This window comes from Amphibalanus amphitrite, unplaced genomic scaffold (assembly GCF_019059575.1).
Source record: "Amphibalanus amphitrite isolate SeventyFive unplaced genomic scaffold, NRLGWU_Aamphi_draft 000619F_arrow, whole genome shotgun sequence".
Taxonomy (NCBI): domain Eukaryota; kingdom Metazoa; phylum Arthropoda; class Thecostraca; order Balanomorpha; family Balanidae; genus Amphibalanus; species Amphibalanus amphitrite.
In genome coordinates this window covers 315477-331802 of record NW_024882113.1, presented here as the reverse complement: position 1 = coordinate 331802, position 16326 = coordinate 315477, and positions in this window count along the sequence as shown.

The window sequence follows — 16326 nt, the reverse complement described above, 5'->3', positions numbered from 1 at the left end:
ATCGCACTGAACTGACACCATGAGCGGGGCTCTGCCCTTTATACGGGGCGCCGTGTTGCGAATCTCAGGCTCCGCCCCCGCCCGGTGCCGTTCCTCCCAGTCACCACGGCGAGGGCGTGCGAGCGCCGCCGCCCAGCGCCCAGCCCCCCTGGCGTGCCGGCGGCCCATCAGGTCAGGGGGCCGACCCCTGCGCCTCGCCGGCCTGACCTTGGCGGCGCGGCCCGTCGTCACAGCTCCAGTCATTAGCTGGCCACGCTGTGCCGCTGATGGCAGTGCCGCGTGCCGCCGTCAGTGACGGCCTGCCGTGTAGAAGGCTGACGAGAGGGGGTTCGCTAGAACCGGCGGTAGTACTTACATCACGGACCCCTGACCTGACAACGGGGGCGGCGGATAACGGGATGGGACTAATCAAGGGGGTAATTTTAAACCGGTTTCTTGTTAATATCGGTCAAGATGACGATACTTAACATGTTTGATAATAACATCATCAGTAATAGCCGTTTTCACGACGGGCTAGCCGGCGAGTGCACCTAGTTTGACCAAATCTGCACCTAATCTCTTTTACAGCAAATATCTTTATTTTATGAATTTATTCCAGTGTTTTAACCGATGATGCTCTCTGATAATACGACAAAGCAGGCATATAAGCAATTAGTACAATCCTAGCTGATAGCTACTAAGAGACACAAGCTGTTTTCACGACGGCCATCCGGTACCTACACATTTGGTGCACATTTTGTGCAGATTAGGTGCAGATTTGGTTAAATTAGGTTCCGTGTGTCTCTTAGTAGCTATCAGCTATAGTTGCACTAATTGCTTATATGCCTGCTTTGTCATATTATCAGAGAGCATCATCGATTAAAACTGAAATAAAACTGAAATAAATTCATACATTAAAGATATTTGTTGTAAAAGAGATTAGGTGCAGATTTGGTCAAATTAGGTGCACTCGCCGGATAGCCTGTCGTGAAACGGCTACACTGAACCTAATTGGACCAAATCTGCACCTAATCTGCACCATATGTGAACCAAATGTGTACCAGATGGCCGTCGTGAAAACGGCTATTATGACTTCTGGAGTGAGTTCTGGGACAATGCCAGAAAAGATGCTACCTTGTTTTGTACTTGTACTTAAACGCTTCTTTAGCCCTCGCCTGCACATGTTGGGGGGGGGGGTGCCCCCAGGCAGTTTTTCTGCTCTGCACTCAACATTGTTAGAGCTTGAAGCCTGATTTTTCGTATAGCTGCTCCTCTATCCTTTCTTGATGTCCAATGAAAATGTCAAGTTTCTGTGGTTTTTGGTTTCGGAGATATTACCTTGTTTTTCAGGTCATGTCATGACCCAACTGACAAATATCCAACATCTTGCGTTGGTTATGGGTCTTATGAGCTTTTGACACCTTGATTTCGGCTTTTTTGCCAGTCTTACCTCCCACCTATCATGGAACATGTTGTTCGACGATGTACAGATGTCAGGGTCAAGGTCAAGGTTAACCTAGGTCATCTAAAAACATTACATTTTAGGCTTGCTGAATTTCCTTTTCGTGAAGTTTTTTTTTACTGCATTTTTGGTAAAAGCTACATGATCAAGACCTTGAATCTGAAATCTGAAAAGTCTTACCCTTTGCTGATCATGATCTCATGTAATAGGGACACACAAACCAATCGGTGCACACATCAGTATACACACAGACATACAAACACTCATCATTGATCTTGACCTAGCTTGACCTGAAATGACCACAGCCAGTAAAGACCTAGTCGGATAGTGTGACAAAGAGCTAATTCGACGTACGTTTTTTCGGCTACTAGTCGTTTATTGTTTTCGTTTCGAATTTTCGACCTTCGCATCGAGGCGGTCGTCAAGAAACATCTTGACGTCAAAACATCTTGAAACATCTTGACGTACTACTGTTATCTGTGTCAATGGCTATCAATGTTATAAACCCCGTACAACCGAAGGATGCAGCATGCCCAGTCCGGCGAAAATTAAAATCAGGATCCATGGTTGCGTCGTATCGAGCACTTTTCTGCGGTCGCCTGGTGATACGTTGTTGTGCGTAACTGCAGTTTCCATGGTTGCGTCGTATCGAGCACTTTTCTGCGGTCGCCTGGTGATACGTTGTTGTGCGTAACTGCAGTTTCCGCGCCCTGCTGCTAGCTTCACGTAGGTGAAGGGGCTCATATAACTGGGTATTGCTTTTCCGTTCCCAATCTTTGAACAGTTTCTGCTCCGAACTATTGAGACTTTCATAGAGTTTTTACAAACTCCGTAACTGCTGAATCTGTATCCAGATATGTATCCAGAAATAAACATTTAGACTGCCTTTCTTTGGATTGCATGTAGCAGAATAAAATGCAATGAGTGCGCCTGATGCGTGTTCACCTTGCGCCTTGATGCGCAAGGTGATGCGTTCACCTTTACTTGATACGCCTTGCATTGATGAGAATGTCTACAGTTTAAGAGTATTCATGCAAACACCTTTCGCGGGAGTGTTTCTGAACAAACTAGGTTTTTTCAAAGTTACTTTGACAAAGCAAAAACGACATTTACGGCTTCCACGAATGTACTGTGACGTAATGACATTTACCTATCTCATGTGCTTGAGAGCAAAATTTTATATTCGGTTAGGCATGTGTCATGTGCGATAAATTATTCATATTCGTTTTTTTCGCACCATTTCATGCGGCACGAGCTCATTACGCCATATCATTTTGCCCGGCCGCTGTGAGCAATTCGTGGTTGACCGCTGTCACCATGTTCCCAACCCCTTGATGCATCCGACTGGAGAAGTTATGAGGTTCAAAGCTCAAGTGTGACCCGATTTGAAGACAATGCCCAGCTTCAATGCCGATCGATAATAATAACCTTGCAGACCTGTCCAGCATCATGGTGTGAGAACCCTGAGGTGGCAGACTCCCAGTCACTGTCGACCTCCGCCGGCGTGACCCGACCGCGCCCGAGGTCACCGGTCGCAGCCTGCACCGCGCCGCCGCGATCGGCGGGAAAACCGGTCCCTGTGCATTGTGACCGCTGTCTATGGGGCGTTTCGTGAGGCGTTTCCACACACGGCATTCCCGACTGATGTCACGTCGAGCAGCGTGGGCGGTGACGGAAGATGGACACTCATTGTCTGGTAACTAGTAGAGCTGGCACTCAGAACTAAGCGAGTTGATGATGACACTTGTGGAGAGTTGTAACGGTAATGGTATGATGCAGAGAATCTGACCTGAGGAGAAACCAATATGTCGCAGCTTGTGTTTAGGGGACATTTGCAATTGAAACTTTCACATGGTAGGGAATGCGAAATACAGCCATTTTATCGTGACGAACGATCGTAAAACATTACGCCCCGTGTCATCAAGAATTATTCAAGTGTGAACTTAATCGTTTGTCATTCATGCAAGTTGCTATTGAACTGTATTGAATACAATTCTTCTTCTGCATTATTTTCAAGAGGAATGTCCGAGAATGAAGTATGGGCAAATCTGGGCCTACTGCGCTGTCATTTATTCCGTTTGACCCTGCAATCAACATAAACCACTGGTCCAGTGTGGTTACCCGTGGGACCGCCGCCGATCGCACAGTTGAGCGATATACTGCTCACAAGCTGGTGAACTGGAACGACGATCAGCCGCCGGCCGACCACACAGTGCGACTTTTTACCAACAGCCGAGACTGGCAGTCGTGATTCCGAATACCACACGTGCTGAAACGCATCTGGCAATGCAGCGAGTCAAAACAAGTCCCACAGCCGGTCTTTTTGTTCGGTAATAGCGACATTTAATCACCGGAAACACACATACTCCACGTTCTGGACAACATACCTATCGCATAGCTGATGGCTAGATCTTCCCCCTGAGTTGATGCAAGACAAATGTAGTGTAGCTGGTGATTCTCACCCTACTTAGTTTTACCACAATCGCGTCATTGACCCTATGCGGCTTCAGCGATTATCAAATTATTTTGTTCATTTAACATGGTGGAATGCCACAGCTAAGCTGCAGATGTCCGAAACCTATAGGATTTGCGTAATAGTTTACACTCAACACTGTAATTTAATTTGCTTTTAATGGACCATTACCAGCTTAAAAGTGCTAATCATATCGAAAGCTGAGCTTTCTATTCGCTATTCAATGTAAACACGATTACTTCATAAAAAGGCTGAGATGTAGCGAGTGACTGTGCTTATCCAAAGTTGTCCAAAGCCTGCTGTCCATGCATTGTCCAATCAAATTCCGCATTGGGCATCGGACAAAATCGGAATTCCAAAGATTCAAGTTCCGATTGACACCACTAGTTAGTAGGTATGATACGAAAATGCCCTGAACAATCAGGGGAGAGTGGGGCTATGTGTTACACTTTTTGGTCTTCTGCACTTAGTGGCCAAGCTATTCAAAGAAATTGCACCAAATTTGGTCACATGCTAGCTGAATCAATTTGGAAAGCACATGCAAACTTTCACTTCTTTACGACTATTCACTTTTATATGAAATTCAGAAAACCAAAGCAAGATTTTTGGGGTAAGTTGAAAAATTGTGGGGCAACTTGATACACGATATGGGGTAACATGTTACACTTCTTTTTTCGTAGTTTCTTCATCATTATAACTGTCATTGGCCGTCCTATCGGAACCGATCGTAAGCCTCCTTAATGGATAATGCTAAACATGCTTTCCTTTCTCATTGAAAGGCAAGAACAATAAAGCATAAACCATTACTGTACTCCACACGCATGAAAAGGCTCATCAAACATGGCTCAATCTCTGATTTGCCTTTACTGCGACGCCAAGGGCACCATGCATTGTCATACTGACCGAAGTTTGATTTTCTGCACGAAATTTACGCCCAGGCGAAATGGAGCACGCTATAAGCAGTCTTGGGCAGTCATCTTTAAACATGCCCCGGCTCTGCGGCGGCCGACTTTCACAAGACCGAACTCAAATGTTTGTTTACATGAAGAGACTAGTGCGTTTTACTTGGTGATCTTACAAAAGAAATTATCGCTTAATTTTGTGAACATACATTCAACATTCTTACACAAATCACCTTGACAAAAAACGACCCAAAGTGTTGGCCAGCAAAAAATACTTTTGCTGTCACAACTTACCCCAGTGCGCCTACAGGGCGACATGGCGTTCCACCAGGTCTGAGCCTGTAGTGACATGTAAAATGTGCGTAACCTTTCTGCTAGCGTAAATATTGGCGCCATATCAACAGTATTTTTAAAGATATTTCCTTTGTAACAACTTACCCCTGTAACAGATAGCCCCACTCTCCCCCACTTGTAATAATAGTGACCAAAAACAGATGAAGGAAGAATTTGTTCATCACGGACCGTTACTGCTAAAACTCTATGTAGTAGTGTGCAATGCACAGTGTGCAGGTGCAGTTGCATGCCGTGAAACTGATCGGCTAGATGTAAGACAAGCTCCGGAAGCATCATTACAAAGAAGAGGAAGAACTATCACGAAGTGCATATACAACGATCTGACAATCGCCTTAGCATTAAAGTTGCATGGGCCACGTCACGAGTATGCCACATCTCTGCGTGATCCTAACGTTTATCATTGTTGGCCGGTGAATCGGCACTATCATTCTCTACTCGTCCATATCGAAGCCACTCATCCAATCATCAACTCAGCCCAAACGCCGCCCGATGATCAGTCACGGCTTTGTTCGCCGCTTCGGCTTTGCGCAACCGTTGGATTTGAATGGAGCTCATTTCTGCGGTGGCGGAAGCTCCTCTCAGCGATACCAGCGGGCGGTCTATGATGGTGAGCCGGGCGCGTGCCTTCGTCTCTCTCCCAGGCATATCCCAGCTGAGTGCCATCGTGACCTATGCTGATAAAGTTGTGCTCAGCGGTGCGCAGCCTGGTACGCTTCCATGTTAATATGGGCCGTGACCCATTTGTGCCGGGCGTGGGACGGGAGCGAGTGGCTGTGCCACGAGCTGCTAGCCCGTTCGCATCCTTCGGCTCCGAGCTGTGAGCCTCTGTCGCCGGAGGCACCTGTTCCGGTCCATCCCTGCACGTGAGGGTGGGGCTGGGACGGAGCCCTGGAATTCCCTCCCCGGCGAGGTGTGACAAACGCGGCGAGGAGCGGCGTCCTCGCGCCTGCAGAGGTGCGCCACATAACGGCTCGGGCGCCGCAACCGCCGCCCTCCGCGCAGCTCACTCTCGCTGCCCCCCCCCCCCAAGGTCGTCTGGTGCCGACACCGACGCGCTGAGAACTCTGGGCAAAGTAGGGGAAGATAGATACAATAAACGCGATAGAGCACTCGCGACCTTTATGGTGGCATTAACTGGTTTCGGCGATTCCAGACGATTTCTTATCGGCGCTTTAGGTACAATGTCTTGACGACAGGAAATAAGATGGAGTGATTGAGCCAGCCTGAACAAGTTCAGGTCACAAAGTATAGCACCACTGTTTGATGCGTCCCAGTGGTTATACATTATGCAAACGATCACCATTTTAGGCAGAGCCAGTTAATCTACCTGCGCGTAAATGGTCTCAGGCAGCGTTATCACTTAACAACGATCTGATACCCCACCAGAGAGATGATTGCGTAAAGAGGTTCTGGAAAGTAGGTGGTGAGATGTGTGATTTTCCGTGAGATTATCTGGCCACCACCTGACCCGACTGTCAGCGCAAGGTCGGCCCGGGTTTGTCGTCTCGTGGTGACAGCCAGCTGGACTAGTATAGCACGTCAGCGATGCCCTTCATAGGGTTCATCCTCCCTCATCTTCCTTCATCTACATGTAGTACATTCACTTCTAGCTCTTGATTTGATCTATTCATATCTTCATTTATCCGATTATTCCAGTGCTCTGGGTGCTCATGTATTTCCAGAACCAATTGTAAAATGTATTCATAATATTACAGTTGAAAAAGTAACATGTACAGATTTCGCAGTGAACGCTTTGCGATGAACATGCAAACGAATTTCTTTAAGCTTAAGATTAAAGTGAAAGTGATCACGAAACGTAGAGGTGTGCTCGTCTTAACACTGAAGCAAGTATTTCCTCTATGTTCTTTAAAGGTGACAATCTTGGCATCAGAAATAGATGGGTGTGCTTGCGACATCGTTTTTCACGAATACTGCCTTGATCTTATCAAATAGCAAACATCCCGGAAGGGGTGCGTCCGACCGTGAAGAGAGAGAGAGAGAGAGAGAGAGAGAGAGAGAGGGGAGAGAGAGAGGCGCCTCCGACCTGAGAAAAGCTATCCCGTGCTGGCACGGTGGGCGCAGTAACAAGCTTTTGTGGTTCTGTTAGGAGCCTATCGACGAAACCTAAGCGGCGAGGTGCATTATTTCAGCTCAGGCTGGCATGCAGCCCAGAAATGGCACTAAGAGCCCAGCCCGGTGCCAAAAGCTCACATGCCTGCAACGGTGGATTGCGACTGGTGAATCCGCGCTTATCCTAATGCGCATTGAAAATCGTTTTCGGTAACCTGACGTTTGTATTGTCTCCTTCATGTTTTTTTTGCGAATTATTTTCATTGGGTTCTGTGAATTGATTCGTTTGCTGGCTATTGTTAGTAAATTTCCGCAAGTTCTGAAACATGGATTGAACTGTTATTTTCCAAATAAAGGAGTTTAAGTGGAGCGATTTAAAAAATGTTTGAAAATGTATAGTAATCCACCTTCTTCTATATATACATATAACTCCATTGATTATACATACTCATGCAGAAAGCGTTCACGAAAAAAATATGTATTTTACCCCAAGTACAGGTCACTGGAGGGACATTTTTTAACGGACAAAAATATGAAACAGATACTTGCGTGTCTTTTATCATCAATCAGTTAATCTACATCTAAAAACAGCGATATCATTTCAACCCAGATGTTTTGGCGGACGGGAACAGACAAGATACATTCCTACACCAGTTCACTTTCCCTTTGTGGTCAAAGGGTTCGACAATTTACTCACTGTTGTACTTCACCATTTTCTTCGTCTAGCAGCAGAATACCGTTCAGATGTAGGACAGTCCACTATTACCCTTCATTATGTCACATTTTCCTCCATTACATGTGATCTTCTCCTGTTGACCTCGACACCTGACGGCGCGGCGGGACTGTCAATGAACTAGACAGGTCACATGACCGAGTTGCAATGCGTCACAGGGCTCTGTCACCGGGTCGCGTATTTTTTCATTTTATAATTTATTTCACAATGACGCGTGTTGTGGCCGGGCTGTAGGCTCAACCGTCAACGTGTAACACATAGCAGATATGCTCGGGCTTGGCCGGCTAGATTGCCTCTTTTCACTGAGCTGTTCATCAGGTCATATAGGCCATCTCGGGGAGCCGTATCCGCTAATGAGGGCCGATTGCGCGGCATCCCCGGTAAGCAGGCCATGGAGGTAGGACCGGGAGCGTGCTGTTGCACCGCACCAGCCGTCAGTGCCGCTGGGTGGGTCCGCCGCGGATTTACGAGCTCAATGCGCGCAGGGTGCCTTTCACCAGGGGAGCTCTCGGTGCGAGCGGCAGTGGTAGCCCTCGGCGCCGCCGGTTCTGCGAGCAGCTCCTCACGGTGTCACGGCGCCCGGGCCAGTGAAATACCACCGCCCGCGGCCGGAGCGGCGCCTCGTGGCCCCGCCCGTGTCCCTCCGGCCGGCCGTCGTCTCCCCCTCACGACCTGAACGGGGCGGGCCGCGGGCTCGACAGCCTCTGGCCGTGTTACCCAACCTGCCCTGCCGCAACTGAGAGCACCGAAACCGATTCCAGCCCACTAAGGACACGGGCGCGGGGTCGAACTATAACACCGGCAAGACGATTGCAAAAACTCCTCCAGCAAGGCTGTCGTGTATATCGCATATTAAGACGTGCCCCTCCTTCTGACCCGTCTAACGGTGCTGCCTTGTTTCCTTGATAGGCCTGGTATCTCACTCGGCTCATCTGGGCGGTAATTACAGACTGCAGGGCGTTTGAGGCCAATTGAGTGGCTGATAAACAGTCGGCTGCACGGCTGTTGGACCGCGTCATAACAGGGTCCTGAGGTGACCCGACGACCCTGCCGATATAGCGGAGGAAGAGGGGGAAGCGACCCTCGCGACCTTGTTCGTCTTTCTCTGTACGGACGCCTTTAATTGCTCCTTCCACTCTGGATGCACTTGGTCTGCACCGAGCAGCCACGGACTGCTGGCGACCACTCTCACTCTCATCGCGGTATGCCGTGAGCTGGACGTCCTCAGAAAGCCGTCAAATGTTGGCCAATGACTTCTCCTGGCAGGATGCCGTGAGTTGGCCGCCCTCTGCAGGGTGCTCTGTGTCGTCGGGGAGCCCCCACCGCCCCGCTAGAGACCGGTTCGAGGGGGGACGGGGCAGGTCACGGCTGCTGACCCCTCCCACGCCCCTCCACCCGGCCACCAGACGCCCCCGTCACCGCTCTCAGGGATGTGCCAGACGCCGGTCTGTCGGGACGGGATACTTTAGCTAACGGCATCGTGCGAAGAGAATGCAGCTTTTATGGAGGTCGGTTTACAGAGCGGTGTTTTAGCTCAGAGATGTGTGTTTTGTACTTTTACTTGGGTGTCATTTAAAGGTGAAGCAAAACGCTTCGTGACTGGTAAGACCGAATATTACACAAATTATATGCTATTTCCATTTGACGCAAAGTATGCTTCTGTCTTAACTTAGGTGCATTTATATTTTAGGCACTCACATTAGACACAATTTAAGAGTCACCTAATTGAACAATTAGGGATTCCCAAGCAGCCATCTTCAGGTTATTTGCCCACTCATGTACTTTGCTACCAGAAATTGCATGCACACATGCTATATTTGCATTGGTGCTGATGACGTTTCACAATCCATATTTCATTTGCTATTTTTATCCGAGGTCTCAAATGAAATGTTTTATTCCAGAGTCACTACCGAATCCAGAAAAGTGGTCTTGGACGCTGCGGGTATACCCCTCCCCACCCAAAAATATCAAATTTCCAAAAATTCCGTGCTTTGCGATTCCTTACGCACAGCTGAGCAGTTTAAAATAACTTTTTAAAATACGAGGTGTTTTGTTTTCCTTTTTCCCGAAAATAGATCACAAAATTTTGTCGATTTCGGGCGCCACGGGGCAACATTTCCCCCAAATACTCCCCCTGGATCCGCCAGTGTCCAAAGCTCTTCTTTTGATCGAAAGAACAATGTTGTTATTATACCAACAACTCCTGTAAGGTGCCTTGGCGTTGGGCAACCGCTGAGGCACACCTATTGCACCGTTCCAGTATTGACTCCTCCCGCCTTACATCTGCAGCTCCCGTCATCTGCAACGTTCTCTACCCGTCCCCCTCCCAATGAGGCCATGTGGTCCAGCAACAAACGATCATGACGTCCCGCCTACATTTTATTGGTACCGTCTGATGGCCCTCGCCGTTTTACTGTGTGGGTGTTATGGTGCCGTGGGGAAGAGATCAACCCATCTGTGTCAGGCCTCGATCAACTACGGAGACAGTTTCCCAGCCGACCTATGGCCCCTGGTGGCCTGCAAACGAAAGGCCATGTCGCAAGGAACAAAAGGGGAAGGGGAAGTTACGACCGGACGCTTGCACCACGGCTGGGGTGCATGCATATATGCAACCGGGGCGGATCATATACACCCGATAATGCGCCCAGCAATTATGAAATTTGTCATGTGTATGCTCTCGGGGTAACGATTGATTACTGATGTGTGGTGCTTGGGAGCATAATGACTCTATTCTGCATAGGATGTGATTAAATCTGAAACCCGTCAAGGGTAATTATCAAAAGCAAAGATAGAATATGATCCATTGATCGATTGATTGGGATGGACGTTAAATGTTCACCATGCATTTATCGCTGTGTATAGAGCCATAAGAGACGAAAGCTAAGGAAGAGCTTCACTTATCAATGAATGTACGAATGTGGGAGCATTGTCACTAAAACTTTCAAGAATAGTGTAGCCTCCTGTTCGTTTAACACAAAAAGCTGTTACTTTCTATCAAGTTTTTGTGTCTTATGTATCTTTAATGCAGCTATGCTAATATGTTTTATGTTAATAATTATCTGCTCGCCCTGCTGCGAGCTGCTCAGTATCACCCCCTAAAAGCTTGCATTCCCCAAACCACAAATGATACAACTTCTTCAAACCGTTTCGCTATTATTTCTTTCTCCCTGATGCTCATTGTATTGATGTTGTTTCGAAGCGTTCAAAAACCACATCACTTACGCCTCCTCCCGTCTATACCACGTATTAGAGATGTCAATCGGATACCAGCTTTTTGGTATACCGATACCAAACCGATACCAACTTGGTATTTGGTATTTCAATCGTAATGTGTTTGGTATTTTGTTGGTATCATAAACCCTTACTAATGTATAAGAGGCTAAGAAATCGGTAAAAACTTGGTATTTCCCTCATTTTCCCAAGTTGGTTTGGTTTCGGTATTTTCCCGTGTTTTTGGTTGGTATTTGGTTTGGTATCGGTATTCCGATTTTCCGTAATTGACATCACTACCACGTATCGTAACTCTCTGCGTCCGGTCACGGAGACCGTCACGGAGCCGTTCACGGAACCGCACACGGAGCCGGTCACGGCGCAGTACCGAGGCTGCCGCGGGAAGCACTGTCGCACTGACTGGAATCGTTACCGGTCGGTACACCCCGCTCTGGGTCGTGACTGGGTGAGGGGGCACCTCCGGACCGCTATCGGCGGGATGATGGAGCCCATGTGGGGCCGGCGGGTGGTGAGAGGGCCACCCCAGGGTCACCAGTCCGGCTAGGGACGGAGAAGGGCTGTATGAGATCGTTTGGGATCTTTGAGATGGCGTCGTTATTAAATTTCATGGGGACAATCTATTTTGCGTCACGGAGAGGGCGGAAGTCACGATGGACGCTCTGCGGACACGGTCAGCCCGTCCCGATGATGTCACGGCAGGAAAGGGGAGACTTTCGGCTGCCGTGACCTCGGCGTGACCCCGGGGTCAGGTCGCGGGAGAGTTGGCGAGACGCCCGACCGTCACGGCGTCCCGTGAATACCCTGTCTGACACGCCCTGGCGACACTGTCTGGTAACCCGCCTCGAGACGACGCCCGGTTTCGGCACAATGGCTGTGTCGACAGAGACGTTCCCGTGCTCTGAATGCAGCTCACACGTGTCACCGAAAACGAAATGCAAACTCGCAGCCATTCGTGTTTTCCTCATTGCCGCTATCCCCGCTCTTCTCATAACGGTTACACATGGCTGGTTAGGGTTAAGCCTGCTTACAACAGCCGATGCCTTTCTCGGCGGACGGTGATGAGATCCTGATTCACTTTCAAATTGGGTCGAGATGGACAGACGTGAGCCTGAAGGCCGTGAAAGATGATCCTATAGTGTCGTCGACATATGATCTCGTCCGTTAACATATGATCCCAGTCTGTAAACCATACACACTGCACGGACATGCAGTGAAAGTGAAAACAGATGCGTGACGACGAACAATTAACGTCTGTGATGCTCGCGGAAAATGTGCCTTGTAACAAGCACTCTGTGCTCAGAGGCACACGCATTCGACACGCCCTCCAAAACAGCATGTGCTTCTCACGGTTCGAAGCTGAAAAAGGTACAATAGATGCTCATATTGCTGTTTAGGCGTCTCCAATATTGGCAGAGCTTTCAGCCATTTCCGAATATCCTTTCTTTCACAAAAAAATCCGGTTTTTCAAGGATATTAAAAATCGAATCAGCCTAGGCCTAAGAGGGGAGACTATTGGTAATAAGAATTGCCAAAGTGTGTTCGCTGCAACATAACTAACGATTACGGACGTACGTACAAATTTTGATTATTTGCTATAGTGCTAACGATGCACCCTGATTGGCTCTATTCATCCTTCCAGTGAGGTCATGAACTTCAATCGAAGTTTGTCACTGATGAAAAATAGCATCAATTTTTTGCAATAAACTAAATGGTTATTTAGCCAGCCACATTCATATTAGATAACATTACACTTTCTTACGATACATTCTTGATCCGCTCTGGTCCTTTATCCCTCTTCAAACGTCATAATATATCGTACTCCTGCAATGTAAGAACCGGTTGGGGTTCCATTGACTTTGGGACCCGAATGCGGTCAGTTTTGCAATCCATGCCACCCATTGGAGCTCATGGGGCGTCTTCTAACTGAGCCGGGCACTGACCCGACCTCGGTCGACCTGGCTTGCGTCATGTGACAAAAACTGTGTCAGCTGACTGCAGAGTCATGTGACAGTTTCTGTGTAAGCTGACAGAGGCTATGACAGAGGCTCTGAATGCGAACTTGGTGTCACTTGTGTTGTTGCGTCAGGTGATTGACGGTGTCGTATGACAGTGCAGGGATGTAGTGGTGCCGGGAGTTGTAGCATGGCAAGGTGCTTCTTTTCCCACTTACCATATAACTGACCTTCAGGTTTGGACTAATTCTAATTCACACCAAGCCCGCTGATGACGGCTTCTAGCTAGGAGGAGAAGTTGCTTCACATCCATCCAACTCGTGCTGCTCTCATCCACAGCCAGCCAAGTACTCACCCAAATGTGTTTCCCGAAACAGTTTGCATGAATCACCGCGAGCCAAGATGTCCTAATGTCAGGGGTGTCTGACTGAACGTGCTAACGCTACTGTGCGTGACGGCCTTGAGATGTTGCGACCTTTCTCACCCCGGGGAAGTTCGCTCTCCGGCCGGGTGAGCTGATGGAATTTCCGGGGACGACCGTGCAGCGGACATACCTGGCGCTCTTCTCTGGACTGGCGGTGTGCCGTGAGATACATCACGTGGTTTCTCCGTGTCAGCGTGGGCCCTGTCACGTGGTGTGGGATTGATGACCGGAATGTTGCAGCCCACAGATCAGGTGACCAGTGCAAATGACCGTCACGTAAGGCCTATGAAATAATGCCTATATGACCAATGGGTATGTGTTGCCTAGCCTAATGCACATTAATTTACATATTGTACAAGTTTAGCGACTGTGGACATTAGATGCTAATGTGAACATTGACATTCCTAATAATCGAATGTGACTGATCACAGGACAGTTGTATGCATTTGTATATAGTTGCGCGACAGCATAAAATTAATTGATTCGTGGATATAGGATAGGGGGTTATAAAGGAAGAAGGAAATATTGTAGGCATAGGTCGTTGCATAATTGAAGTGTGCCCACTGTCCATTTTCAGAGAAACAAAGCAAACTCTTTGTTTCAAAGGTACGTGATCACTAATCAGTGTTGATTGGCACCCATGCAACAAACGCAGAAAGCACGCATGCAGATGCTGTGTGCGATAGTTCGCCAGAAATGAGCTGATCGGTTAAAGCGCTCATCTGCATTACAACGCAGGCAAAGAAACCCTCCGTCATAGCGGGTTTGGCCTTGTTTGGACACATCTTCGGGTGGAAGGCAGCGTGCCTTACATGAGCGCACTAGCGCAGAGACACATGCCTTCTCATCTTGGATGTTCCAGTGTTTGATGCTCCGAGTTTTTATTGTGTGCTAGCCCTGATTTCAGCTGTTTGACTTTATAGCGCATGTTCTACTATGTCGACTATTTGATTGAACATGACTTGCAGTCTTTTGGGACCTTTTTATTATACCATAACCTTGACCCGTTATGCTTGATTTGCATCGATTCATTGCGATTGTGCTTCCGCGTTGCTGAAGTTTAACTTAATAAACTCAGATATTTAAGAATATACTAAGGTTACGAGCCAATCGGGAAGTTCTCTCGCTGACACCCCACCTAGATGAGGGCTGGATAGCATCCTCATTGAAACGTTTTACCGTGGTGTAATGAATTACATTTATTATACTACATGCTGTAATACACTATGCGCTAATGCTGTTGTGCAAAGGTTTTCTACCCGACCCCAATGGCCTAAGGTCAGCGCGTGACCCTTATCGATAATGGTAAAGTAGATCCAGGTCCTGGCGAGTCGCCGTTGGTGCCCGTTGTTCAGCACTCTGGCTTCACCGGGTGGGCCACATCTGCTGTGCAAATTTTTTGATCATTGTCCTTTGTTGAGCTCGTATGTACCTTTATGTCAAACGGCAAATATTGACACAAAAAATGAGTCACGTATTCCACACTGCAAGGGTTATGTTGTGTGCCACTTTCAAGTGCATCCGAGGCGTTCCGAATCTGGGCTGAATCCGGGCTGAATATGGGATGCCTTGACGGGCCTGCCCAGAGCTGCCGTTAAATACTAGTAATGACACAGCGCCATCTGCAGCCCAGCATTATCCTATCCTTGGAGACTTCAATGAGCGAACATGGCGCCATCTGCATGCCGCAGCTAGCCAGGCAGTGCAGCAGCATCTGGTACATTTTGGTGACCCAGCCTGCAAATGTGGCGCCATCTGTAGGCATACGTTGTTTGGTGCAACGAGAGGCATCCGCAGTAGACGCTGCATTATGGTCTATGGTCTAGAAATATTGGCATTGCGCATTGATAAAACATACTTAGTTTTGAACCCGTATGTAAAGGTGCAGCAAAATTGAGGGAACCGCTCCACCTTTTTCATCCGCAGGAGTCTGGATGGTCAAATCCTTCTCCATCTCCTCCATGCCTCTAATCTCTGATCCGGGCTGGACGGTCATCTTCATCCGACGTGAATAGCTTCTCAGGACCTCCGTCCAATCGATTCCATCCTCAGGATAGTCGAAATCTCCTCCACGCCTACATACCCCCTGTTCCGGGCTGGACGGTCACCTTCATACCGCATGGGTGGGTAGCTTCACCCCACGAGCAGGCCCATGACCGTGTGTAGTGGCCGTCCAGTGGCGGATCCAGGGGGGGGGGGGCAAAATGGGCATTTGCCCCCCCCCCCAAACGGCATGATTTTAACATTACGCCTATGGACGATGCATGGAAAGAATCGATAAATTGTTATGGTTTGCCCCCCCCCAAAAAAAACGGGTGCACGTCAGAATAGCTAGTGACATTTGAGCTAGTGACTTTTGAACTAGTACAAAACAGCTAGTGCCTCAAAACAGCTAGTGACAAAACAGCTAGCGTCAAAATAGCTAGTGAAGCAAAATAGCTAGTGCTTAGAAACAGCTAGTGACAAAAGAGCTAGCGTCAAAGTAGCTAGTGAAGCATAAAGAGCTAGTGCCTCAAGACAGCTAGTGACGAAATAGCTATCGTCAAAATAGCAATTTCGGTGGACCTCTGTTCCCTTCCCATTCACTTCGCTTCAAAAATTGCAAGATATCTATGACTGTAAAGATGTATTTCCCGCGATATGCCATCTCTTTAATTCCCCGGTGCCCCGCTTCTAATTTGTTGTTTGTCCTAGGGATCCCGTCCTCTGCCCTCCTAGCATTCCAAATAATTTTGTCAAACTACGG